The following is a 26,758-nucleotide window of genomic DNA, read 5'->3' on the forward strand; positions in this document are numbered from 1 at the left end:
AGAATGATGCTCAAACTAATCAGGAAAAGGAAACGAAAGTTGTATTTGAAAGAGTGAATAAAGAAAGAATGATGCTCAAACTGATCTGGAAGAGGAAAAGAAAGTTGTATTGGAAAGAGTGAATAAAGAAAGAATGATGCTCAAACTGATCTGGAAGAGGAAAAGGAAGTTGTATTGGAAAGAGTGAATAAAGAAAGAATGATGCTCAAACTGATCAGGAAAAGGAAACGAAAGTTGTATTTGAAAGAGTGAATAAAGAAAGAATGATGCTCAAACTGATCTGGAAGAGGAAAAGAAAGTTGTATTGGAAAGAGTGAATAAAGAAAGAATGATGCTCAAACTGATCAGGAAGAGGAAAAGGAAGTTGTATTTGAAAGAGTGAATAAAGAAAGAATGATGCTCAAACTAATCAGGAAAAGGAAACGAAAGTTGTATTTGAAAGAGTGAATAAAGAAAGAATGATGCTCAAACTGATCTGGAAGAGGAAAAGAAAGTTGTATTGGAAAGAGTGAATAAAGAAAGAATGATGCTCAAACTGATCAGGAAGAGGAAAAGAAAGTTGTATTTGAAAGAGTGAATAAGGAAAGAATGATGCTCAAACTGATCTGGAAGAGGAAAAGAAAGTTGTATTGGAAAGAGTGAATAAAGAAAGAATGATGCTCAAACTGATCTGGAAGAGGAAAAGAAAGTTGTATTTGAAAGAGTGAATAAAGAAAGAATGATGCTCAAACTGATCTGGAAGAGGAAAAGGAAGTTGTATTTGAAAGAGTGAATAAAGAAAGAATGATGCTCAAACTGATCAGGAAGAGGAAAAGGAAGTTGTATTGGAAAGAGTGAATAAAGAAAGAATGATGCTCAAACTGATCAGGAAAAGGAAACGAAAGTTGTATTTGAAAGAGTGAATAAAGAAAGAATGATGCTCAAACTGATCTGGAAGAGGAAAACGGAGTTGTACTAGAAAGAGTGAAAAAAGAAAGAATGATGCTCAAACTGATCAGGAAGAGGAAAAGGAAGTTGTATTGGAAAGAGTGAATAAAGAAAGAATGATGCTCAAACTAATCAGGAAAAGGAAACGAAAGTTGTATTTGAAAGAGTGAATAAAGAAAGAATGATGCTCAAACTGATCTGGAAGAGGAAAAGGAAGTTGTATTGGAAAGAGTGAATAAAGAAAAAATGATGCTCAGACTAATCAGGAAGAGGAAAGGAAGCTGTATTGGAAAGAGTGAATAAAGAAAGAATGATGCTCAAACTGATCAGGAAGAGGAAAAGGAATTGGCTGGGTCACTGGCTGAGAAGAAACTGCATACTGAAGGATGCACTGGAAGGAATGATGAACGGGAGAAGAGTTCGTGGCAGTAGAAAGTATCACATTATAGACGACATTAAGATATGTATCATATGCGGAGACAAAGAGGAAGACAGAAAATAGGAAAGACTGGAGAATGCTGGGCTTGTACTGAAAGATCTGCCCTTGGGCAGAACACTATGAATGAATGTATTACAATTTTTAATGTTTTGATTACTACTAAATGTATCTTGGTTTATAATATCAAATATCAACAGGGAAAGAATATACTCACAAATTAACTCCAACTACAAGCCAAGAAATTTTTTGCTTTCAGATTCTTTGAGAGCAATTGCATTCAATCTAATATTATAGGAAAACCGACCACTATCATGTGTACTAAATTTGACCATACAGGTTTCATGAATATTAAGTGCCAGTTCATTTGCACTAAACCATACATTCATTATATTCAGCACTGTATTTGAAGTTTTTGTTTGTATCATCTGCAATAAAATTACATGGACTAGTTCTAAATTATTTATGGTTGAGGCTAAACCATTAATATAAACTAGAAACAATAATGGATCTAAAATTCATCCCTGGGAAATTTTTTGTTTAATATTTCTAAATTCTGAATAAGTGACTTTGTGCCTATTTGGTATATTTATTTCCACTTACTGTTTCATATTTAATAAGTAAAATGTAAACCAACCCAAGGTGCCATCTTTGGTACTAAAAATATGTTGTGTTGTACACAATGCCTTAGCCAACTGACATCACTATTTCTACCACAAATTTCAATGTGACTTAGTGGGACAATGAATCTGTTCTGTGCTTTAGAAACCACAGAAATTTTAATAATAATAATAGTAATAATAATAATAACATTATTATTATTTTATTATTAGCAGTAGTGATAGTGGCAGTAGTAACATAAAACACTTTCATGACGTTACTTGTCAACGGATCAAACGTTAATAAGGTGTTCGATAGAGGAATAAACTTCCTCACTTTTATTAATTAAATTTCTTATTTCTTTTATCATGCACTCATGCTAACAGCTCTTCAACAAACAGATTGAGATGAAACACAGTAATTCCATTGTAAATATATGTATAGATAGAGTATTAAATAGTCCACACCTGTGGAGTAACGGTTAGCGCGTCTGGCCGCGAAACCTGGTGGCCCGTGTTTGATTCCCGGTTGGGACACGTTACTTAGTTGAGGTTTTTCCGGGGTTTTCCTTCAACCCAATATGAGCAAATGATGGGTAACTATCAACTATCGGTGCAGGACTTCGGACTCATTTCACCGGCATTATCACCTTCATCCCATTCAGACGCTTAATAACCTAAGATGTTGAAAAATTGTCGTAAAATAACCTACTTAAAATATTATTAAATAAAGTAATAAAGGAAAATAATAATTAGTAATAGAACGCATAAATTGCATTAAATTTATTTGACCCTCAATAATATTCACAATCATAAATAAGAACTAATTCCATAAAAATTACGTATCATTAAACACTCCACCAAGAATATAAAAGTTTGACTCTATGAAACTCCTTTCATCAACATTATTATTATTATTATTATTATTATTATTATTATTATTAATTCCATACATTGGATGGTATGAAATTGAACAATCCAAGGACTTATTCCTGGATGATCATTGTTATTGTTTATCTGCTTCATCTATTTTACAATCTCTTTTTCTTATTATTAAAGATGATAATTAAGAGAAAAAAGGAGATAATAATAACTAAATTAAGAAGTTGTGTTGACTTTAATATAATAAATTTGCTGTCTTGAAGAAGTATGTGATGTGGAAAATAATTTGAAATATATGCAGAAAAAAAATCTTATATATTTTATTTTAGTAGGTTATTTTACGACGCTTTATCAACATCTTAGGTTATTTAGCGTCTGAATGAGATGAAGGTGATAATGCCGGTGAAATGAGACCGGGGTCCAACACCGAAAGTTACCCAGCATTTGCTCATATTGGGTTGAGGGAAAACCCCTGAAAAACCTCAACCAGGTAACTTGCCCCGATCGGGAATCGAACCCGGGCCACCTGGTTTCGCGGCTAGACGCGCTAGCCGTTACTCCACAGGTGTGGACATCCTATATATCATTATGGAGACGAGGACAGGGAATGAATAGTTTTACTGTGATTATTATGATTATTATTATTATTATTATTATTATTATCATTATCATTATCATATTAAAGGGAAAGAGTGGATCCGTAGCGCAAACAACATCGTAGTGAATTTTTACGCTGCGCTGTCGGCTAGGCTAGGTACGTTGAAATCCATACCAGTTGAATTTTGCTAAGGTTTACTGTTTATCCAGGTTTCATACAGACATTCTGAAATGTCACTATACCTAGGCCTACACCTTAAGTGCGTCGCCAATCAGTGATCGGAAAAATGCTATGAATATGTAAATGAAATGGAGGTCGGCTGGAATCGGAATGCTAGGTTAATGCTCAACACGTGGAAACGAGAGAATCCCGATAAAGGACACCAAATGCGCCATAAATTTTCGGTATGGACTTTTCAATGAAATTTCCTAAGCCTAACTGGGACTAGAACCGGGACTGCCTGCTTAGAAAGTTTATAGTCTACAACACGCAGCCATCGCAGGAATGTTATTAATATTAGTATATACAATGAACGAACTGCGTAATAAGAGGTTATATTGATTTTCTCTAGAATTCACACTAGGTAAAAATGGTTCACTACCAAAATCATCAAAAGCATAGAGTAGCAGGAAAGAGTCGACGCTGTTAAATTTAATAAACAGTCAGAGGTAAGATAGAATATTTCCTCGACATCACACATTTAAATAATGGCAGCAAACTTGGCTTGGTTTTTAGACCCAGGACGGATTCTTGCACTTCAAGGCATTACATTGGTCCATAGTGCACCCTACACGCTAGACCTATATATGACAGTCCAAATCCGATAGATAGCCTACATAGTGTGCAAAAACTCAAATCCGGCTGGACAAAATTAATAACTTCTCTGTGAAGTACCATCTCCCTGCAATAAATCCATAATGACAAATATATTACATAATAACTTCTCTGCATTCTAACGGGTAGTTATGGAACTTTGAATTTTTTGTGTATGAGCTCTGATTACGTTTATTTAAGAGGAAAGACAAAATTAATAACTTCTATCATACATAACAGATTTTTATGAAAATTTGTACAGGAGTTACAGGTAGCATATATATTTTTGTACAAACTCTGATTACATGTGTATACTACCTATAGGTGTAATTGTACAAAATTTCATAAAAAATATATATTATTATATAATAAGAGAAGTTATTAATTTTGTCTAAATGCACTACTATAAAGGGGACAGTTCCTATTATAGAAACATAACCACACTTTGTAAAAAGGATGTTTACCTGTAACTTCTGTATAAAGTTTCATAAAAATCTGTTAAGACAGAATTTATTAATTTTGTTTAAATTTACCCCTATAAAGAATTAGTTCCTCTTATAGAATGGTAAATATAGTTTGTACACAAAAAAATTATATGCTACCTGTAAGTTCGGTACTATGTTTCATAAAAATCTGTTAGATAGGAGAAAAGTTATTAATTTTGTTTAAAATGCACGCGGTATAAAGGGATGGTCTTTCTTGTGCAAACATAGTCAGAGTTTTTACACAAAACATTTTGCCTGTACAACCTTTCGTAACAATCCGTTAGAATGCAGAGAAGTTATTAATAATAATTTTGTCCAGCTACTAGATTTGCGTTTGTTAAGGTTAGATAAAAATGTGTCCAATGTATTTTTAACCTGTTGTTCGATGTCATGTAAATAAATTTTCAGGCCTCAAACACTTATACAGTGATCAAAAACTTCCTCATGCCATAATTCTTTTCTGCTGTTAAGCCAAAAATGGTACAGTTGCCGCCGCGTTACTGTATACCCCACCAATGAAAAATATTAATTACTACTAATAAATTCGCAAGAGCGCGCAAACATTAACACAAGGATTCAACACTCGAAATAATGCTGTATTAAACGGTAAAAGAATTGTTGTAACCGAACATGACCGGTGATATTAAAATTCACATAATATTTTGAGATCTTAATTTTTTTCTTTTCAATTCTAATAATTAAATCCTTCTGTAAGAACAAAAATACTTTACCAACTTGAAATTATTGAAGTTACATTAGTAAAGATGTCTGAACAGATTCTATGTCTCAAGACACAATAACTCACTAACAATAAAATTTGCTCTATTCACTCACATAATAAGCCTCTCTGTCTACGACTGAACGAGCGAAAAGTGTTAGAAATAACTCTTTGTTCATACCCTTCTAAATACAGCTTCCTGCTGACAAAACAGTAAACACTGTTACAATATTTTCAAAATGTTAAATAACATGAATTCATATTCACCTATGTCTAACTAAGCAAGTCGAAATTTGATTTTTGCCCACCTAGATTGGGAAAATTGCACACTGTGAGAAGGCCTGAGTTGCATTTTTGAATTCGCTCGCTAATAGGTCCAGGTTCCATCCACAGACGAATATCTGATAAGACTCAGGTCCCGGAGTCCCAAGCACTTCCTGCATAAGCACCGAAAACACGTATTAACCCAAGACTTCATCCCACCTTAGTTTTAACTATGATAGATGAATTAAGATAATATGACATATGTTTGTTTTTTGCTTTGAATTTCATTTCTAAATTTGAAATAACTTCGTATAAACGTCATTTTTGTGTTGAAATAATAATAATAATAATAATAATAATAATAATAATAATAATATCAATAATAATAATAACAATAACAATAATAATAATAATAATAATAATAATAATAATAATAATAATAATAATAATAATGAAAGAAGATTGGAGAAAGGACTGTCGGTTAACAGAGAAGATTGGAGAAAATGTTTTCAAAAACTGGAATATTGGGCACTGGAACACATGTAGCCTACACATTTTAAAACCAGTTTTAGATTTAGATAGTAATAATGATAATAATAATAATAATAATAATAATAATAATAATAATAGTAATAAAAACAATATAATACATGTGTAGGCCTACATTGCATTAACATCTATAAAAGGTGAACAAGATGTAATTCTGTAACAATATTTAAAAATTGACAAAGGTTTACATAACCACAACGTTGATGAAGCCTCTTGAAAAGAGTGGGGTCTCTTGAATAGCTATGTGTATATCTCGTACATGTTAATTAAAAATCACTTTATGTAAAACTGAACATTAAAGTAAGCACAAATTAAAATCAATGGCAATAATCAAGCATTTATGCAAACATGGATAGTGGTAGTACAGATCATAGACTGTTTGAAAAATTCGCGGAACAGACCACGCTTATAGTATGGGGAATTAAAACTGGGAATTTAATATTTCATAAAATGCAGTAACGTATGAATTTACATCGTTAGTGTGTATTAATTTTCGATTAATAAAGATGGGCTATTGCCATTTTAATAGAAGCATTCTGAAATAGCGGGGCAATTAGATACTTTGTTAGTGGAGCGCCAACGTTGCCATACTGAATTCGTGTTTTATTTCAAAAAAGCGATTCATTCCACTAATCAAGTACCTATGCAATGAAAATTTACTCGAGAGACATCAGGTTTTCAAACGGTGGACGCAATATTATGATACTGAAACGGACATGAGAAAAGTTCTCTTACAGATGGAACTGTGGAGAGTGCATGAGTTACAGATTTAAAGTACTGTATGTACCCTTAGGTGTATCAGGATAGAAGGATCTTCATATCATAACGAAGTATTAAAAAATGAGACGTGTTTGCGGACTGAAGGTCAGAAAAGAAAACGAATTAGTCTGCGGTAATCATACATAAGCTCAACATCACAACATGTGATAGGAGTTAGTTGAAACATTTTGGAACTGAAACGAGAAAGAATCTTTGGTATCAAAATACGCGGAAGTAGACGAGATAATCTCACAATGCAAATACATCAAGTCACGTGACGACAGTATGAATTCAATTACGAGAAGGCCATCTTCTTCACTGTTTATTTGAAGCTGAAGGAAAATGGTCTACAGCTTATGCTCCCTAGTCGATAAAACGTTGTGAGTAGATTATTACTTTCTACTTATATGATATGTTTCGAAAAGGGAAGATCATCATTACGACATGACTATTTATTCCTAATTCTGAAGAACGAAGTGAGTTTACGAACTTACAGTACCAAACTTACCAATTGAAGCACAATAAGCTTTGGCTGCAGTGTAAACATTCGAGTCCCTCCGCCTTACAAGAGAGAAAAAAGTATTAAATCCATCTGTATCATCGTGAGAAAACTGTGAAATAATACGCCACTGTGTCATTATTATTAACATTATTATTATTATTATTATTATTATTATTATTATTATTAAACTCGACAATTATTTGATAATTTATTATACTAATAGCTAGTACATTATAATAATAATATAACATAATAATTATTATTTTTGACTGGAAACTAGTTTGGATAGTGAACTAAAATAGGCCCATATTACAAAACATATACTTGCGCTGTAACATAACAGATGCTGTAAGTAATTTGATAAGTATTTATAAACTACTAATGCTACCTTATCTTACAAGCAAACGTTCTGATGGGGGCAGATAAAAAAAAATTAAATTTTTTTCTTCCATCATGTTAATAATGTCAAAAGAAGTGCTTATACAAATTTTGGCCACTCGACCGCAATTACGAGTGCAGTAAAAAAATTGATTCGCCAGGGGCCGTTAACAGAAAGAAAAAACACAATTTCATTGGACAAATTCATTAGAACGGACACAGCTTGTTGAGCTATTTTCCAACATATTTTCCATCGGAATTGAGACATTTCTCATATCATAGGATCGAAGAGAGAGGTGCAGACGCAGTCAAACGCTGGTTCCGGACTGAGGCGGCTGACTTCTACGACACAAAAATTGATCCCATGGTTTGAAAAATGTCTCAATTCCAGTGGGGGTATGTTGACATATAGCGCAACAATTGCTGTATCTGTTTCAATAAATATTTGCATGAAATTGTGCTTTTTTCTAAAACGACCCCAGGGAAAATCACTTTCTGGACGGCCTCGTAATTGCGGTCGAGTGGCCAAAATTTGTTTAAGGATTTCTTTTAACATTATTAACACGGCGGATGAAAAAAATTAACTTTTTTATCTTCCCCATCAGAACGTTTGCTTGTTAGTTTACTTTTCGAAATAATTAATATGTATTTTTAAGTATTAAATTGTCCACCATTGTGGAATACTGGTTAGCACGTCTGGCCATGAAATGAGCGGGCCCGGATTAAAATCCTGGTTGGAACAAGTTACCTAGTTGGATTTTTTTTCGGAGGTTTTCCCTAAACCACTTGAAGCAAAATTGCTGGGTAACTTTCGGCGTTGGACCTCGGACTCATTTCGCCATCATTAATTCACATATCATCAACATTCATATTTTAAATTCGTTAGTTTGGGGAAATTTCTAATTGAAGATATAAATCTGCAGATAATAATTGAAAAGTTGTAGAGTGTGATCATAAAACGCGTTCAGTCCATTTTCATGAAAGGGCTGGGCTAGTTTTTTTTTTATCCACCGGTCTACAGACTGAGAGAGTTTTCAAGTGACTTGTACAATAACACAACCTTTTAGACAAGGATTGGCGTTATTTTGGAATATAATACAATATGAATATTTATTTTGTTATTCAGTCAATGACTTATCAGTATTTTAAAAAAACAACAATACAATTTTTACATTGAAGCTAAGGTTAAAATAATGCTAACGTTTTCGCCAATTTGGCATCTTCAGGCACTTTTCAAACAATATCATGTGATACATTAATTTACAGTAAATTGAATAACTGTTGAATATATACATTAATCAATCTTAAAACTAACATATTAAAATCATATATGCAAATTAAATAATAAGCTATAGTTGAGTTAATTATTGTTTTAATATGTGTGATAGTTGGACCAATTAATCCTCATCTCTACTGCAATTTACGACAATAATTAAAACAACTATAGAACAATAGACATTAAAATGGATTCAAATTATATAAAATATTACCTTGTAATAAAAATTGATTACTTCTACAAATGTCTTATTAATGTATACCTTTGATCGTACATTTTTACCAATTACTGGTTTGTGTAGTTATTATAGATACAATTATAAATGTATTAAAATGATAGAATCTTATTTTGGAAGAAAACAAGCTTTAAATATAACAATAGAGGTCTCAAAAATCATAAGAATAGCCAAATGGACAAATAGAAATTTCTTAGCTTTACCGTTTCAGAACTCACATCTTGTTCCCATTTTTAAGGGTTGGCTCAGATACTACTTCGTGTGTACTTCGGTTTTTTGTTTGCTGCTTCTACTTCTATATAACTTAGATGTTACTTAGTATTTGTTAAATCGTACATTATTTCCAAATATTTATATAATTTACTTTGCGATATATTGTACTTAAATCTTTGTGTCCATCAGTTTTTCTAAACTGATGTTTTTCTGCATTAAATTGTTTCATTTTCACTGATATAAAATTTTACCTAATTTCGCATTATTAAATTAAGCATTGCAATTATCTTTTGCTGCCGATCTTCATTTTCTTGAGAAGAGTAAGTGATCGACTGTAAACTAGAAAGTTTTTGTACTTTGGTTTGTAATAATTGTACACATTTTTCTTTAACCATTGATTATTATTCTAACGCTTTAGTTATTATGGTAGGCCTCTAATGAATTTATCTAATTAATTAATTAATGTCATACCATATAACCATAGAGTGTAAATATACTGTTGGATAAAATCTGTCAAGTAAAAATTAAAACGAAAAGAGAACCAATTCTCTGTAAATCGATATTTTTATAATTTTCAAATAAAGTATTGATATTTTATTAAAATAATGGCTGTAATAAAAGAGTCATTCTAGGTTTGACTCGGATATGAATATGGACAAACCCGTCTTCATATTTTTTTAGAGATATCGCTGAATAAAAGAAGGTAGAGAGATAGAAGATTTGTGAAATTGAACTTTCTAAGCATAGGCTATAAGGATGCTGAAAAGATTTATTTGCATGAAAATCTCTGGCTTTATTTTTTACAGCATCAGAATACTTTCCCTTTGCATTTCGTTTAAAGAGAAGTTTCAACTATGGACTTCACTTTTAATTTTCGCAACTCAAAATAAATCATAACTCACGTGGTCTGGATGACATAATACCAAGTTAAACATAAATCATTGTTTGTTGCATGCTGTGAAATTTAAAACAATTTGCAGTGACATTCAGGGCTGCTAGTGGTGCGCATTTTTAAACAGTGACTGCCATTAGCGTCAGTTACTCAGACTGGGAGAGGGTCATAATAGGATTAGATAGCAGCCACAGAACGAAATGACATCAACGATTCCTACAAAATGCATTATCGTTACATTTTATTCGTATGGTGACAACAAAATCCAAATTAATTAACTTTACAGGATATAATGTCATGTCATTGTGACATATATACGTTCGGGAATTTTGGTTAATGCGCTCGGAAAGCTACGAATATTGTCAAATATGTCGATTAAAAACATGGAGCTGCTTGAAGTACGTGACTATGATTTATAACTTCAAACATTTCGGAAACAAAAGAGATGTTCATGAGTTTTATAAGTGTAGATCCTCTGTAAATATAAACAAATCTTTGAGTATTTTGGTAACTTCCGCACACAGACTTTGCTAGATCCTAAAGATATCTCACATATAAATACGCGCTTGATGCTTTGTCAAATGACGAATTTCTTTACATAAACTTAGTTTAAAATTTATGTAGGTTGAATCAGTTGTCGAAAACTTGAAGACTGAAGGCAGTATGTCCCCGCAATACATTTGTCTAAAATAATAGTGGACAAAGTTAGTAATTTTGGAACTATCAACCATAGCTTTCAAAACTTTGTGTTTTTTTAATTGTCTTCTTAACAAGTGTTATTTTAGTTGTGCCGCACACTTGATTGGATCTGTTTAATTAAACCTGATAGCTAAAAGCGTTACTTGTTCGATAATACTATTGAATACAAAAATTCCTCTCGTGTTTTAAGCTAAATTAGAACAGCATATTTAATGTGTGCAGTAACGTTATAAACAAACTGTTTTTGTACTTAATAACAACTATTATGCATAATTAAAATACTTGTTAATAAATACTGGAATCTCTTTGTATTCATTGTCAAATTTTATAGTCAGAATTCCAAAATACGGGAAACCAGAGATTTATGAGTATAGCTGTTACGAGAGTTAGGGGAGAGTCGGGTAATGTCGGACATTGGGTAATATCGGACAGTGAGTTTCTTTCATCTACCACACGATGATAGTACCTGATTGACATGGTTACGTTTCTGTGATGTCGCATAGACAAACGTCACCATGTCATTCAAGTACTACCATATGGTGGTAGATGAAAGAAACGCACTGTCCGATATTACCCGATGTCCGATACTACCCGACTCTCCCCTAATGTTGAACTAGAGATTTAATTCACTTTTTATTTATCACTATGTTCATAATATTTCGGCAGTGTCCAAGTGGATTTTAATTTCAGAATTTTGCATTAAAATTGTAACGTACACAATAGATTCACATAAGTATTAATAACTTAATACAATAATTCTTATTGTTATGATGTTTGTTAGTCACGTTTGCATGTACCGTTAAATTTCGTTCTCGGGTCATTAACCATTTTTAGCAAACAAACAAAACCAAACACTTTGATCTGTGCAATGATTATTTGGTATGCAGAGTCTGAAGTGCAGCATATAAGCGCTGTATATATATTGTTAATTCGTAGCCACATTCCCAATAAGCTTATGGCTAATTTACATATTGTGGGTGTGTGTGTGAGGGACGCTTTATGGCGTTATGTGTGAAATGGCGTATAGCATGATGACTGTTCCAATGATTGGTCAACATTATGTGGGGCACAAATGTCTCAAAGGGATGTATGGATGCAGAGGGTGTCTAGGTTTGAAACTAATACATGCACCACGTCCCTCTGCCTTGTTGTAAACACTGCTTCCATAATAATACTGTGGTTTGCTACTAACGCTTTATATACGACCTCCCTGTATTAGAATCAAGTGTTGGAAATAATAATTGATCGCCACTTTAGCTTTATGTTAATGTATCATTGAATGTCTATAGATTATATAGGGTACCAAATTTCGATATGTGTGCATGGCTGAGGAGGAATACGACTGTACTGTTAGCACAGTAGCCATTGTTAGAAATTATATGCCAGCAGAACTTGTGGATCGATTTCACTCAATATTATTCATAAACCGATCGTATGTACGTTTGTGAATTTAATGTCAATGCAAATCAGCATTGCGTGGTCGTGTACATTTAACGGCTTTGATATCAAAGTAACTTACTACATTAACGAGGAGCTAACGTCAAATGATAAAAGTGTTGTTCAATTAATTATTAGTAAAAATGTGTTACTATGAGATTAATTTCTTCATACTGAGATCTGAAATATCACAAAATAAATACTAAAGGTTAAATATGTTAAAATATGTTTGCCGTCTTATTTAGCTTATAAATTAACATGTAATTTATTTATTCACATACATCACAACATAGAAAGCAATAACAGATGAACGTTTTCGGCATGTTGTGGCATCATCAGATCCTAAGCACCATTGGTAACAAGATGTGAACAATTTACAATTGTTATAAATAAAATACCATAGTTATAAACAATTGCCTTATGATTAAAATAAATGAAGTTAAAATTGATCATAAAGTGTATGGCATTGAAGTTAAAAGACAAGTGGTGTAAGAATGTTCATTTAACATATGACATAACTTTAATCTGTACAAAACAGAGAAACAACACGAATGCAAGTCTGTTGTATCGTAAAGTGAAGTGACACAAACTTTTCCTTTTTATTTTATTTTTATTGGGTTATTTTACGACGCTGTATCAACATCTCAGGTTATTTAGCATCTGAATGAGATGATGCCTGTGAAATGAGTCCGGGGTGCAGCACCGAAAGTTACCCAGCATTTGCTCGTATTGGGTTGAGGGAAAACCCCGGAAAAAAACCTCAACCAGGTAACTTGCCCCGACCGGGATTCGAACCCGGGCCACCTGGTTTCGCGGCCAGACGCGCTGACCGTTACTCCACAGTGTGAACGAAAGTACGTTTCAAGTTGTGTGTTTCATTTTATACAGGAAACAAAATCTAAATACCTTATGATAGATATGGAATTCATCGCTCTTTTGTATTATCTTATTTCTAAAAAAGATTTATTAATTACAACGATTTATTAATTTTTTTGGTAGACGGATGGAAGGATTGCATACTACGGGAGACAAATTCGCGTTCCCTTAGGCCACGCCTAACTGCACGTTGTGTTACCTCTGGAATATAATTTTGACTGGAGCGAGAAATGACCGATACATTTTGCTCCAACTCTTTCACATTTTTTCGCCACAAATGTGTGACAGAGGCCTCCCAGATTTCTCTTCTTTCCTTAACTTTATCTCCCTTCAAAATCATTCATCGACCTCGATCAGATTTATACTCATGTAGCTTGTAGTCAGTGGCAAGCATTATAATATTACTTATTATTAGGCCTATTATAATTGTTATTGTTATTATTATTATTATTATTATTATTATTATTATTATTATTATTAAAATATACAGGGTGTAACAGTATCTCACTGACAAACTTTGAGGAATGATACATAATATAGAGAGGATCATTTTTTGTTAAAAAACATATTGACTGATAACACGACCTTCTTGCGCAAAGTTATGCATTCTTTTTAGAAGCGCATTCTGCATTGTGCAATCTTGCATAAGCGTACGACATAAGTCCTTATCCTCTGTTACAATACTGTATTTTGTTTTTGGTCTGTGTGGTGCATCTTCAATCCGTCTTATCACCCAACACATCCATCACAACCCTTCCACCCTAGACAGAGTTGGATGATGAATGCTGTTAAGGCGTCAAAAATGTAATGGAGATACTGTAAAGGATATGCTATTTTAACAGCTGTTGTAAATTGTAAGAACATTCCTGGAAAAATTTACATTTTCGTAAAAAAAGAATTACAGTAATCTGACTTTTTGGATGCCTATCTCCTTAAGGACGTGTCATTAAGCATATGTTTCTAAACAAAAAATGATCCTGTCTAATGTGACCTACCATTTCTCACAGTTTGTCAGTTAGATTCTGTTACACCCTGAACGTTATTAATATTAAGAACTATCGGAGGGAGGGTTCTAAGAACATTTGTTTAGGGCAAAATTATTGAGCTCTTCCTTCCATGTAATAGGTCTACTGGCTGGTACAGTCCCATTGTACCGTTTTTAGCGGACAGCCCAAATAGTTTTCCTTCGTGGACAGTAATTATTATTATTATTATTAGGGGAGAGTTGGGTAGTATCGGACATCGGGTAATATCGGACAGTGCGTTTCTTTCATCTACCAACAGATGGTAGTACCTGAATGACATGGTTACGTTTCTGTATGCGACATCACAGAAACGTAACCATGTTATTCAGGTACTGTCATCTGTTGGTAGATGAAAGAAACTCACTGTTCGATATTACCCGATGTCCGATACAAACCAACTCTCCCCTACTACTACTAGGCCTACTACTACTACTACAACTACTTCTACTACTACTACTACTACTATTCATTATTATTGTTATTATTAATCTTCCTTTACAAGGTATGGGTACTGCTTTCCCCGTGCCGAAGCAAGACATCAGAAATGTTGATTAACATTTTGATTTGTGAGTCTAGTTCTAAGTCTTCCAATATAACTCGTTTCCCTTGGTCTATAGTGAAATACATTTCTAGGTAATCGAGCTCTTGTCATTCTATAGGCCTACATTGTCCTTCCATTTCCTTCTCTACGTTTCTATGTCTGTAAGGACGGTTTAAACTCATAATTATTGCTGACAAATGTTTTCATTTCTAATACGATCTATTCTGGTGACCTATATCAGAGGGCTCATAAATCTAAAGTCGAATTTGAGTGGTTTAAATGTTTTATTTTTCATTTTTATTTAAGACCCAAGGTTTACTTCCATATAGTAGTACTGGTTTACATGCTATGTTGTAAAATTTCTATTATTATTATTATTATTATTATTATTATTATTATTATTATTATTATTATTATTCATTTTGTAATAATCGTTGTTAACTGAACTAAATATTTAAATATATCATTTATTTTGAAATGTCAAACGTTTATTCCACAGTTAATATACAGGATGATTCACGAGGATTTACCGTCACTTACGGAGCTTATTTCCAAAGACATTCTGAGCAAAAATGTCATATAAACATTTGTCCTAATCTCAATATTTTCAGAGTTACACTAATTTGAAGTTGTTTGTAAAATACCATTATTCGTGAGTGTTAGAGGTAAAAGAATATTACAGATAAATAATGAACTATTCAGGACCTTCGTTTCTTTAATTAGCTAGTATTCTGAAGCTAAAAATGTGTTGTGAATAATTCCATAATTGCTTCGTACAGATTTTTTTCGATTTTTAACTAAAAAATTACATTTTCCTTACGCATTTGTCACAACAATTGTTACAAATCACGCCACTCTTGTAAATTCTTCAAGACTGAATATTAGGATGCATAATTAAACTGTAAAGAATCTAGTTTCTAAAGTCGTATGATTTGTAACAGTTTTTGTGATAAGTGCGTAAGAATAATGTAATTTTTAGTTAAAAAGTGAAAAACAGAATTTGTACAAAGCAGTTAAGAACACATTTTTATCTTCAGAACACTAACCAATTAAAGAAATGATACTTCTGAATAATTCATTCTCTATTTGTAATATTCTTTTGCCCTTAAAACTAAAGAAAAAGGTATTTTACTAACAACTTCAAATTAGTGTAGCTCTGAAAATATTGAGATTAAGACAAATGTTTATATGACTTTTTTGCTCAGAATGTCTTCGGAAATAAGCTCCGTAAGTGTCGGTAAATCCTCGTGAATCACCCTGTATATTGGATTTATTTCTCTTGCATATACAGATGATGAGAGTAAGCTTTAAAGGCTCTGAGAAGTCAAGTCCACGTTACGCAAAGACATTATTTTAGTCTACAACGTGTATTTTCACAGCTGAAGAGTTCACATTTAAAAACTTATGAAGTATTGATAACAAAGTTGGAACACTTGAAATGTTGTTGAATAATGTGGTTGGCAGGGTGCAAACCAACTAAACACCACTCGCTGTCATACTGTCATCGACTTATACAATACGAGGATGTTTGTATCAAGCCTTGCTACACACATCAAGGGGTTGAATGGCGAATTGTGGGAGGGGTGAATGAAGACATGGTATCTTTGAAGCAACTTGTATGTGTGGGAGGGTGGAAAGGGGTTAGCATGAATGAGAAAAGTTTTCCACAACTCTACCCTTGCCTTTTCTTTCCTTTCACCCGCCCACAGTACACCCCCAAACCACTCTCACCCATCTCTGACAAAAAACCGATTCCTCATAAAAAGGAATTGCATTGTCAAAGTCGAGAGAGAAACATGACATTTGCTGGCCCGTCTGTTTGAGACTGAGGGGTTGTTCCATGAGACTTTTGCTTCTAACCCTTGGATTCCACTTTTTCCCCCTTATTCTTCTTTTATCTTTCCAACTTCTTCCGCTGTCACAATCTTTCGTTTGCTCCGGTGATCGGGGAAGAAAGGCCTCGACCATGGCGACGTAGAAGGAACGATTCTCTACGATTGCGCAGCGTAAGGAGTTTCAACTTCACACTCTGATGCATGGTCGTTAAGACAGGAAAGGAAGTTGTAAACGCTTCAGTCTTGAACGACCAACAAGAATTTAAAACTACACCCCACATACAATCACTTTTTATCCTCGATATATTTGCACCTCATATCCTTCCTGATTCATAGGCGTTCCGTAACAAAGGGCTGTTCTCACTCCAGATTTCCTAGCCACAGGAAATGAACGTTGAGATTTACTTTCAAAATTAATTTCTGATCATTCATTTAAATTTATGCAATGGCAAAGGAGAGAGAGAGAGAGAGAGAGAAAGAGAGAGAGAGAGAAAGAGAGAGAGTGTCCAATGCCTACCCACTTCACTTTACGTGAATCGGGTTCCATATATTGAGGATAGATGGCAGGACTGTGACCCATTTTCTAGAGTTCCTCGATAATAATTGAGTGTAAGAGTTGAGACACAGGATCCTAACAACAACTACCCTTATTTCTTAACCCCTTAAGCGCTTACAACGGCTTTGCTTCCAGTAAATAGTAACAGTATATTCTTACAAATCTCGTTTATTAAATAATAAAAAATGAGATCTATTATATTAGAGAGAACGATAACTTTTATTATACACTGAAAGTTGATTGTGCAGTTCTTTTTTTCCCGTACATTTGGTATTCTTTATTACAAGTTAATAGGTTTTTTCTTATTCTTCAGTGATAAACTAGCTATAATAATAGATTTTATGTAGCAAATATAATAAATTATATTATAAAATTATATAATTACTATAAAATTATGTATCAAATTTGTTTAATATCTGTATATAATATACAGAATAGACCTATGGTTTTATATCTCATATGAGATTCGCTTTTCCATTTTCAGTGCTATAAAATTATTACACATTTTAATTGTTGGATTCAGACACAATGCAACGTCTCGACTCTCATTATAAAAGTACTTTAGAATCTAGACATTAGAAATAATGAGGAATTTATTATTTTATCGACTCAATCTATTTTTATTTTTGTGTACCTAGATTTAATAGTATGTTAATGGAGGTCTTGGTTGCATCCAACCAATCAGTAGTAGTATGTTCCTTGACCCAACTCTTCTTACATTCAATCATTATCGAAGGACTCTAATTTTTTAAGTTGCACACCACTTCAGCGGGCCACACTGTGTATGATTATATTTATATATATTTTTAATGTTTATATATTTTTTTTCAAAATTCAAAATAGTGGCAGTTTACTCTGCAGTGATGAAGCGTTTCCCTCATAACTCATTAACTTCTTAACTTTTTCATGTTCTCTCTTTATTTACTTTATTGTTGAAACTCATGTTTACAATATCATGCTCTCTCAACTACATTCCTTAATAAATAATATTTTTTTTTATTTTATGTTAGAAGAAAATACTGATATTTGACCATTTTTACTAAGTGAATTTATTTTTTATCAAACAATCTATCAAAGGTAGAGAAGTGATCTTGCATCATATTGTATACAGGGTGTTTAAAAAATACGGGGCATAATTTCAGGTATGTATTTCCCACATGTAGACAATCAAAATACTGTAGTTCATTACAACATGTGTCCGGAAATGCTTCATTTCCGAGTTATGGCCTTCACAACATTTAAATTCACCGGAACGTTTTTCTTTCCGCAAGTCGTCGTCATTACAGAAGATGTTCAAAATGTCCACCTCCTGCTTGAATACAGACCTCACATCGATGTCTCATTGACCTGCGAACACGATCCCAAACTCCAGGAGTATTGCGTAGCTATGTCCTCAGAACATGCCACAATTCGATTCCGAAGGGATTCCAAACCAGGCACCGGAGACGAATAAACCAATGATTTTAAATGGTCCCACAAGTAGAAATCGAGAGGGTTCAGATCAGGTGAGCGTGGAGGCCAAGCAATTGGGCACCTCTACCTATCCGTCGATCAGGAAACCTTCGATCCAAGTACCGGCGAGCCGTACGACTGAAGTGAAGTGTGCAGGAGCGCCATCATGCAAGAAGTGAATGTGTTGACGATTGATCTTCTAAAACATGAGGTATGGTGTTTTCCAGGAAGTTTGTGTACGCCTGCCCCGTAAGTCTGTTTACAAGTACATGGGGTCCAACTAATCGATCACCAATGATACCGGCCCACATGTTAAGGGAGAACCGCACCTGGTGATGAGATGGAACAGTTGCACGTGGGTTTTCATACGCCCATACATGCTGATTGTGGAAATTTGTTATGCCATCTCGTGTGAACTGTGCTTCATCTGTAAATAATAGTAAGGCAGGAAAGTTCGGATTTATACCACACTGCTGCAAGAACCACTGACAGAACCTAACTCGTGCAGGGTAATCTGCTGGTGACGTTGCAAATGATAAGGATACAATTGATACTCTTTCAACAGTCTCCAGACAGTCGTATGAGGAACATTGACTTGCAACGCCACCCTTCGTGTGCTGATAGAAGGAGTCATGTTCACAGCCTCCAGAATCTCCTCCTGTACTTCTGGAGTTGTAGATCTTGGTCGTCCCCTTCCCAAACCAGGAGAGTTAAATTTTCCATACTCGCACAAACGGTAATGGAGACGTACAAATGTCTTCCGATCTGGACATTGTCGCTGTGGGTACCTCTCCTGGTACAAACGACGAGCCAGCGCGGCATTGCCGTCCGCCTTACCGTACATGAAGTGTATCTCTGCCAGCTCTTGATTTGAATACATGTCGCACAGTCTAACGCCTACACAACACTGAATGTAACCTTCGCCTCGGAATGAACTGTCAGAGTGCCCTCTTAACCCATTTTAACCTAGCGTTACCATATGGTAACGCAGTGCAGAAAGCAATATAACTTGCTTCATACCCGTCCTTAATTAATAAAACTGGAATTTTTCTTTGTGAATCCAAGCTACACGATTGGTTCTTTCTTATTACATTATGAAATCACAACTTTATTATACTAGTTGGGCAAGAGCAGCTGCGCGATTTAGATGTTACTTTCTCAGCAGCAATTTTGGAAAGCAACAAGAAGTAAGATAATTTTTTTGTTACTTTGATTAACTTGATTGTCATGCTTGTTGTGGTATTTTACTTACTGTTGATTGAGTATTCGTGTACATCAAGCACAAGTTTACAATCCGTAATATTGTTGTGGATATAATACATTGTTTCTTGCGTTACCATATGGTAACGCTAGGCTAATACGTTGTCACTCATTCATTGTGCTCTCTTGCTACTAACAGTAAGATGGAGGAGTTACAGGAAAGTACAAGTAACAAAATGAATGTTACAAACATGTGCGTGAAAGTGCATGGGATACTTTGGGAATTAGAAAACGAAAAATTAGAGCATTCTACATACAGCCACCAAAGCCAAACTTTGTATCTGACGAGAACTCTGCAGATGTAGAGGGTGGCAAGTTCGACAACCTAAATGGAAGGAAACTGAATACTGAAGCTGGGGTTATTTTTGTTAATAGCGACAGAATAGGTGGACCAGATGATATTGCTTTCATAGAAGAAGAGGAAGTTGAAGAGTTATCTGTGATAGAAAGAGAATGATACCGTCAACATTACAATGTGTGTAAATGGTGCCATTAGGGAAACATAAGTGGATAAAACAGTATGTTATAACAGTTCAATCGATTTCTCCAGAGAGTGACTTTTAAAGACAGAGATGTGACAAATTTTGTTTTCTTTATAAAAATTCGCTTTATCCATGTAAAAACTGTTTTAGCCCATTTTCATATGGTAGTTAGATGTAGCTATACAAAATGCTTGGCAACCAAGTAGAAGATCTGGCTAACCATTGAATGAATTAGAATTCAAATGGGAGATTTGAAGAAGTCGGGAGCACCCCAAAAGACTAGGGGTGACCATCTACTTCCAATACAGCGATATTGGAGCTACAAGACGTGTCCAAAAAGTAAGTTTCCCTGGGGCCGTTTGCAGAAATAAAATACAATTTTATGGAAAGATTTATTCGAACAGATACAGGAGTTGATGAGCTATTTTTTAAACATATTTCCACCTGAATTGAGACTTTTTGATACCGTGGTATCAACAGAGAGATGCAAACGGCTGTCACACACTGGTTCCGATTCCAGGCGGGAGACTTCTACGAGGGACAAAAGTTGATCCCACGGCGTGACAAATGTCTCAGTTCCGGTGGGAAATATGTTGAAAAATAGTTCAACAATTGTTGTATCTGTTCCAATAAATCTTTTCATGAAATTGTGTTTTCTTTCTGTAAACGGCTCCGGGTAAACTTACTTTCTGGACGTCACTCGCAGAACATTTGATTATATAAGATACGATGGAATGGAACATTAGTGATTCCGATACAGCGGAGACAAAAGACAGCGATGTGCTAGTGAGAATGCTCTTCTGGCATACAGCTTTCTCAAAATTACATGTAGGTCTCTGCAGCCCATGTTTTTGTCATATCATAAGAAATGTTTTACCTCATTACCGAAAGATGTGAAAATCGCACAAAAAATAAGTGTAAATCGTTATGGTACGAAAATGTGTTTTGTTCATACGAGTATATTATGACAATAATTCTATTACATATATTTGTTCAGGTATTGTGAAAGTAATTTTCTTATTTTTGTATTAGGCCTATTTGTATGGAGTGTGGTATTGTGTGGAGCAGAAACGTGGGCATTACGATGAAGTGAAGAGAAACGAATAGATGCATTTGAAATGTCAATAAGCAGAAGAATGGAACGTGTGAAGTGGACAGACAATAAGAAATGAAGCTGTGTTGGAAAGAGCGGTTGAAAAAAGAATGATGCTGAAACAGATTAGGAAGAGGAAAAGGAACTGTTTGGGTCACTGGGCGAGAAGATACCGCCTGCTGAAGGATGCACTGGAAGGAATGGTGAACAGGAGTGAATGGTGAAGAGTTCGGAGCAGAAGAAGATATCAGATGATAGACGACATGAAGATATATGGATCATATGAGAAGATAAACAGGAAGGCGGAAGATAGGAAACATTGGAGAATGCTGGGTTTGCAGTGAAAGATCTGATCTGAGGCAGAACACAGAATGAGTGATGAATATATTATTTGTATGCTAAAGTTCAGTTAAGTTCAATAAATTCCTTGAAAGATGTCATTATAAGGCAATAACTCATTCTGTAAGATTTGACAACATAATGACCTAGCGTTACCATATGGTAACGCCCTGTAATTCCACATATTCGCTTCAACAATAGAAAACAAAAGCATTGTTGTGTTCAATTACATCCATTTAATTAGTCTATAACGAAATAAGCGAAAAACTTGACAAAAAATAATTCAGGCTTTTAGGGGTTAATGTCTCCTTTGATGGCAACGACCTGCGGAAAGAAAAACGTTCCGGTGAATTTCAATGTTGTGAAGGCCATAACTCGGAAATAAAGCATTTCCGGACACATGTTGTAATGAACTACAGTATTTTGATTGTCTACATGTGGGAAATACATACCTGAAATTATGCCCCGTATTTTTTAAACATCCTGTATATGACATGTATAAATACACACAAAAAATTTCGTCATAGAATACTGGACAGTTTTGAGTTATGTGGGAAACGCTTCATCAACACACAGTGAACTGAATTTTGAAAAAAAAATAAATAAATAAATAAATAAATAAAAAAGTTGCACCTAACCACTTAAACGAAATGATGCCAAGCAATTTCATAAAGAATTCGTCCTCTTAGTGAAGTAACTGTGACTCTAAAGAATTATTATTAAAATCAATTCATTCATTCATAATTTTCTGCCCAAAGGCAAATCCAGCATTCTCCAATCTTTTCTATTTTCCGCCTTCCTCCTAGTCTCCGCATATGACCCATATATCTTAATCAATCACCTGATATCTTCTTTTTCCCCGAACTTTACACAAATTCACAATGCCTTCCAGTGCATCATTCAGTATGCAGTTTCTTCTCAGCTAGTGACCCAACCAATTCTTTTTGCTCTTCCTGATTAGTTTCAGCATCATTCTTTCTTCACCTACTCTTTCCAACACCGCTTCATTTCTTATTCTGTCTATCTGTTTCACACGCTCTAAAATGAATTCCTCATTATTAATCCAATATTATATTGCATTACTTACAAATGACTTTTAAGAAATCCGGAGGTTCATTGCCGCCCTCACATAAGCCCGCCATCGGTCCCTATCCTGAGCAAGATCAATCCAGTTCCTACCATCATATACCACCTTCCTCAAGTCTATTTTAATATTGTCCTCTCATCTACGCCTTGACTTCGCCAAAGGTACACTATATTGTATTACCTAAATAAAATATGGTAAATTCAAAATGAATATATTATATGGGTTTAATTTTCTATGGAAAGTGATTTCTTTTAGAGGCATGCTTATAGTAATATACATTAGAAAACATAACAAGCTTTTACCTTCTCTGATGGAAATTAAAGCAAACCACTAGAAACAACGGCATTTTCACTTACCTCAACAGCTTTATTTGATTGGTGCAACGTCACTACACAATCACCACAACAGTTCTCGATTATACTGAGGCAAATATTTGTTGTGCTTTCCATTTACATTCTTGTCAATTGTTCTTTTATTACGTTGTATAAATTTGCTGGAGCAAATACTGGGTAATTTTCGGTGCTAGACTCCGGACTCATTTCACCGGCATTATTACCTTTATCTCATTCAGACGCTAAATAACCTTAGCAACTGATAAAGCGCCGTAAAATAACCAATTAAATATAAATTTCAAACTCTAAGCGCATTAATCTATTCAGTGAACTATGGGTTTAATAATCAAGTAATAGTTGTCATTCTGTAAAGTAGATAATGACATCTTCTGTTTATTTGTTTATTTTTATAGTTTCCGCTCATACACAAAAGACATCCAAAAGAAAAAAAATGTTTTTTCATCATAAAAATCCATATATTTTATCACAAAAGTGTGTGTGTGCACAAGTATTGGGATGTTTTATGTGCAAAACTGGTTTCCATTCCTTGCTTGAATTATAAATAATACTTCAGCACAGGATTACCAGAGACATTACGATGAAGTTAGGACGTTATGTTGCTTTAAAATCAAATTATTATACTATAGCAGAGCATCGATTATTCGAATATCAATCAACCGGAACATTGGTTAACCGAAAGCGTTCAAGTCGGCAAATTCAAATTTGCGCGCGCGCCATGTAGAAGTTTCGCTAGCGCTGTTTGCGAGATTTAGCGGCAAAAAAAAAAAAAAAAAAAAAAAAAAAAACGAGTATCAGCTCTGAATAAAAAAAAAAAAAAGTTGTACTTCTCTTTCTAAACTGTAGGCCTACTTTAATGACCATTTTGAACTTGTCAAACTAGGCTAGTCAGTATGACGTATGATGCAAAATATATTTATACTGTATGTATAGTTTTGTGTTTAATATCAGTGTTTCTTTGTTTCATACTGCTCCTATGGCACCGGTACAATTTCTTTTCGAAAATATTCGGTTATCCGAAAAATCAGTTATCCGAACACCCCCCCCGTCCCCAATTGTTTCGGATAATCGATGCTCTACTGTACTTATTTATAGTTAAGTCACATCAGTTTTAAATGGCAAAAAGTGGCATATATTAAATACCAGTACCAATATTTTGCTATCATGAAGAGTAAAATTTTTAGGAATGTGTTGCAAAGTGATACGCAATTGGGTGATAAATTGGGAATCGCTTCTTTAACCGAACATACTAAAAAGCAAGTATTATCAACATCTCACAGCTCGCTTTCAGACAAGATTTAAATTTATTTGTAACTAATTGTCAATGTAACACCAAATTAATCATAGTTTTGTTTAGGATTTTGGCTCATTTATTCATTCTGGCCTCATATCCCCACGATTAGACTACAATCAACAACACTTATTTACAATTCGGGAAACCACCTGGTTATGCGGCTTTTTTTTTTATCATGGCCACAGTTTAACAAAACACAGAACTCTCCAATTCCCTACCGCAAATCTGCTCCGGAACAGCTGGATTTGTAGCTATATATGCTATCACTTAAACAACAGCGGAGGGCAACTATTAAAAAATAATATATGATTGAAAATTAAAATAAATTTCTTAATAATTACTACTTCTGATGTAAATAATTATTAATTTTTATGATTGAGTGATGTACTTCGATATATGTTATAGCTTAGGGGCGGCTTTATTCTGTGTAGGAGCCAAAATAATGGACTCAAATCTCGTTTAAGGCATAAAGTTTGATCATATCTGTGCGATAACCTGTGTTGTCTTAAGTTGACCCTCAGGTAACTGGTGTCTCGCCAAATATCCGTTTAAAATTTAGTCAGGTTTCGGTAAAATCAATACATGGACTTAAACCTAGGTCAAGCAAATTGCTGTTGCCCGCCATAAAAAATCCGAATGGGTAGTTGAATTTTATTAGCTATAAGCAAGGTGTGAAAGGTAGAAGCCTTGTATAGAACAGTCCACTGAAAAAATAGTGAGATTAGGCCGTTTTGCAGATGGGATGAGACTGGCGGATTTCCTGTTCACGAGTTTTACGTCATTAGCTTAACTTTTGAACAGCCTATGTCTGTCGCGTCTGCAGCGCTTCTGTTTCTTGAAGAACGCTTTATGCAGCGTAGAATTCCTGCACTTCAATCTTTCTTGCCGATGACCGAAGATTAGGTTTATAGATTGAATTATAATCAAATCGGTGATCTAACCAGTTTCTGTTATTCATCACACAAAATATTATATGTTGTTATTCCAAAATAAAAGTGCAAAATGGAGGAAAACTAACCTCTAGTATTTGAAAGTGGAATCAAACATTAACTTAGCGCAAGCGCACAAAAGAACAGACCTATAAATTTCTCTCAGTGTCCATTCTTATTAATCCCTATTCGCTAAAGCCACAGCAGTCGATAATGTGCTTCTGCTTGTGTGAGTATTATCTCTCGCATTGGCTAAGCAATGGTGCACGATACGTAGTCTATACATGTTCTTCCTTCTAAATGTGATTTACGTATGTTAATGTTTTAAGAGCTTCAGAAGACATCACGACATCAACAAATACCTACTGTCCATAGCGAGTGTCGTGAAATAATCGGAAATGTAATGAAGTTTTTTGATGAAGGTAAGTCAACCGGAAAATTAAAGTATCCCATGCTACATAACGCGCCGCTGCTACTGGAAAGTTTGAATCCACGGTTTGGTAAAATAGTGAGAGAGCCAAAATTAGCAAATATCCATTACGAAAAAATTATATCTGCAAGAATGAAACGTACAAGCAACTTGAAGGAAATTGAAGTACTTGAATTTAATCGCCTGCCCTATTGCATCGTAAACTATGTCATCCGTGACATTGCGGCCAGTCGTATCATCACTCGATATAGTAATTATAATGCTAGTCGGAGTGCAGTGTAGTGATACAGACTCCAATCTTCACGACATGGTAAGCTACATTGCCTTCAGACAGATCTGCACGGACCTGCACCCTCCGTCCGGTAGGATGGACGTAAATACTGAACTCCAACCAGGAGAAAATCTCAAGGTAATGAGACTCGGCGGGGTAATGCTATTGATGTCATAAGGTCACAACGTGGGTACACTCATCTCCATTGGTTAACTCTCAAAGCACAAACGATAACACTGATACACACATATTTGAGCCGTTCAGAGCAGAAGTGAT

This window comes from Periplaneta americana, chromosome 9 (genome assembly GCF_040183065.1).
Source record: "Periplaneta americana isolate PAMFEO1 chromosome 9, P.americana_PAMFEO1_priV1, whole genome shotgun sequence".
Lineage (NCBI taxonomy): Eukaryota > Metazoa > Arthropoda > Insecta > Blattodea > Blattidae > Periplaneta > Periplaneta americana.